Here is a 3,513-nt window from a genome sequence, read left to right as displayed (position 1 = left end):
CTTAATCGGTTAGAATAAATCCACGAAAAAAATCTGCATAGACTAAGTTCTTGGTAAATAATTTTTTACTATATGACTATTGAGGTAAATAGCCTCTGTGTGTTTTTGTACGCACTGAAAACAGTGTTTTGTATTCTTCCTTCTGTTGTTGTTGTTGTTATTGTTGCTCAAGTTCCTCATTGAAGGCAGTCTGTAACAGGGAACTGTCGGCGTGGTCTTCACGTGTTGTTTACCCTTTCCCATAGTTTTCCCTCGATGTTCTCTCTCCTAACGGGTCCCACAAAGGCGGGCCCTCCGATCGGACTGTTCCATTCGTTCAGCCGGCGAGTAGGAAGGCCAAGGGACGGCCTTGGCGGAGTCTTGTACACTTTCAAGTGGATATCGTACCCTTAGCGGAATAGTCTTGGCTAGTCAGAGCAGACAAAGCTCCGCTCTGTACCCATCTGAGTGGCGCTTATAATGCTGAACTTTCAAGCTATGGTGAAAGCGAAAAGATATAACCGCGGAATCATTTACGGTAATAGTCAATAAACGGTAGACATTTAATGCTTAGTATAGATATCGGTAGCTCTCTATCCAAATAACGTTTCATTCCTTAAGGGCATATGTGTTTATTAAAAAAATATATCACCATGTACCTTGAATCAATAAGCTTCATACAAAGACGAGTCAAGCTTTTCTCAAAAAAGTGTTTCGACGACAGTTTACATCAGATCATAGCTCAGTTAGGTTAGCATAGAGGTTTTCCAATAGACAGACCAACTAAGTTGGCAGGCAACTCCGATATTGCAATCCTAGAGGCAGACGTTATACGGAGTTCATGGTCTAAGTTTATTTCGCTGCCATTCATCTAGAACCACTTTATTTCTTTTAGATTTGCAATACTTGAATTATGTAATCGTCTAGCATATCTTGTCTAAGTAATACTTCGCCGATAGATTGTGCTAGCTTTTCGCGCAAGCAGCACATCTCTAGTTAGATTAAAATAGAACTTCTCCAGTTCTTTCAATTGTCTCTAATGCGACCAGTTTAGAACATACTATATTATATGCAAAGTATTTTTGCTTTGCTGGAGCAAGCATTGCTATCGTCCATCATAATAACAACACCGCAACATTTGAGCTCGAGTCAATTCAGTCTTCAGAAAATTCTCAAGTGGTCTTCACAAGATTTAGGTGAGTCTCTCGTTCAAGAAGGTCGAGACCGAACCGAAGCACCCAATATGGTGATTGCGTTTGTCCACTTCTACGCCTGAACCTCTTTAAGTATATGCATGATGCTTCGGCTACCCCCCTCGAGGCGGTGATATGCAAACAGACTAGGTCTCTCGTTTATTTTCCCTCTGCGTGTCTTTTTTCTTCCAGTAACTGCCCACTTTTTTTTTGAAGAGAAAGCATTCGCCCCCGGAGAGTCTCTTTATCCTCGTGCTTCATTAACCAGGTATCGCGTCCTGTTCGTAAACGTAGTAACGAAAACATCGACTTTTAATGAGAAATACATTAGTTAATAGAGCTGCGTAGACAAGAACATCACATAGTAACAAAGTCGTTAAGATAAAAACCGTCTTCAAAATATGGTTTGCAAAACAACGTTAGAAAGAATAACAATGTATTACTTTCATTTATAAAAAACACAGTCGTAGAATTCTGGGTAGCTAAAACGACAATTATAGCTCTAAGGCTATTTTTCTATAAAGCGTTAACATGATCCACAAATTGTTCCCAAATTCTAATTAGCCCTATCCTATTTCTTACACTGATACATTTATATACATACGTTTCAATATCTGAAGTTAGCTTAGAGTATTCAACGATGCTTTCCACGTATGTGCGCAGGTTTTTAGTTTTTTGCTTAAACTGAACGTTCCGTCTACTGCCACCCCCTACGTAAATAGTAGGTGAAACAAATTAGAGTTTACAAAATAGTTTAACATTACAGTCTTTAAGAATATCTAAAAGATCTTCAGCCATAACGCGGACACAGCCGCTTTGTGTATAATAAGGAATAACGATCCTAAATACTATACCTGATCTACTGCCGTATCTGCATTGCATTTAAAAATTAGAATAGATTTAATATAATAATCGAACAGTTTATAATATACTTGATCAATACAAACTCCCTAGGCACTCCAACGACGTTTCTGGTTGCTAGTTAAAAAGACGCTTAAATATACAAATAATATAATAATTATACTTAGAATCCATCTTGCTGATAGACGACTGGGATCTGGGAAGTTCATATCATGGCATTTTGTTGGCTAATAGAGGATATCCAACGCCCGTCGCAATGTTCAATAATCCGCTTTAGAATAGTAACAGCAATACGTTTTGACGTCGTTTACCGTTTATACCGTAAGACGTAATATCACAGCCGTGAGACAGCTCTAACAGAATATTGTAATGATACGTTACTATAGTATGGGAATATACTACGTTAAAATAGATTACGGAGTCGTAGATGACCTAGGGCATATCGTGTGTATTGCAGTGATTTTAATTCGTTCTTACGTTTTTTGAGTTCTTACGTTTTACGTTGAATTTTGAGGATAAATGTGCGTGAACGTTTACATTAAACATTGACATTTAAGGTTCTTTCTTGTTAAGGTGGCAGAGTAGCGGGGACGAGGTAATAGGTCTTCAATAGCATCAAAACGCCACGATTGTGATGCGAGCCGAAGATGACTGACGCATAGCAATAAGATAATCACAGTTAGTCATTTAAGCTGAGGTACGTGAGAGAAGAAGAACCTCAATCGAATATCTGATTAGTCAAAATAGAGCGATGAAATTGCTAGACTTATACAGTGGTCTTTGTAAGGCAGGACAACTAAGTGCATCGAGAGATCTCCAATAGGAGGATAGGAGTACTAACAAACGAGGCAATAGGTATAGCGAAACACGGTAACAGAAAAGGGTCTGCAATGAATCTGAAGGCCCGCTCGGCCAGAACAGATTCGACCGGACCGACTAGCAGTGTACTGCTGGACAAGATCCACCGTGTACGTATGCTGATGGCCAGGCAATAGAAATTGATCGACAACTAAAGATTTTTAAATGTAAAAACAAGCACACTCTGTACATACGTGTGGAGCTGTTTAGTACTACACACGTCTGAAAGCAATAACCACCAGGCACCGACATATAACCATTCTTCGTATATATACGTATAGAAATCCTAGCCGACACCAATGGGGGCTACATGATCACCTGTTGCGGATCAGCAGTGCTGACTATTTATTTTGATTATTGATATTTTACCGGCTGCTCTTTTCCACAGCAACCTCTTCTCTACCTGTACTACTACTACCACTACTCTACTAAGTGTCGGCAACAGATTTTGTTTGATCGTTATCATTTATTCAGCTATAAGTGTACGATCCTTACATTTATCTCTTTTAAGATAAGTATGAGGGACAATGATTTTAAAGCAACTATGAGAAATATTAAGCGTGATCTCTCGTAGTTGGTCGTTGATCTTTTCTCACATCTAATAATATAAATACTCCATGTG

At 38.9% G+C, this 3,513-nt stretch overlaps 1 long non-coding RNA gene across 1 annotated transcript; it reads right to left on the bottom strand.

The window, feature by feature from the left end:
- Positions 1-595: 595 nt before the first annotated feature.
- Positions 596-3,219, bottom strand: LOC111265501 (uncharacterized). Its single transcript, XR_002683484.1, has 4 exons — positions 3,086-3,219; positions 2,528-2,684; positions 1,777-1,882; positions 596-1,450 (listed from the first exon to the last, which is right to left on the bottom strand). It is a non-coding gene; the product is annotated as an uncharacterized LOC111265501 (long non-coding RNA).
- Between the last annotated feature and the right edge of the window lie 294 nt (positions 3,220-3,513).

This window comes from Varroa jacobsoni, unplaced genomic scaffold (genome assembly GCF_002532875.2).
Source record: "Varroa jacobsoni isolate VJ856 unplaced genomic scaffold, vjacob_1.0 scaffold_976, whole genome shotgun sequence".
Lineage (NCBI taxonomy): Eukaryota > Metazoa > Arthropoda > Arachnida > Mesostigmata > Varroidae > Varroa > Varroa jacobsoni.
The sequence above is the reverse complement of the archived record's forward strand: the minus strand, read 5'-3'. Positions and strand labels throughout refer to the sequence as shown.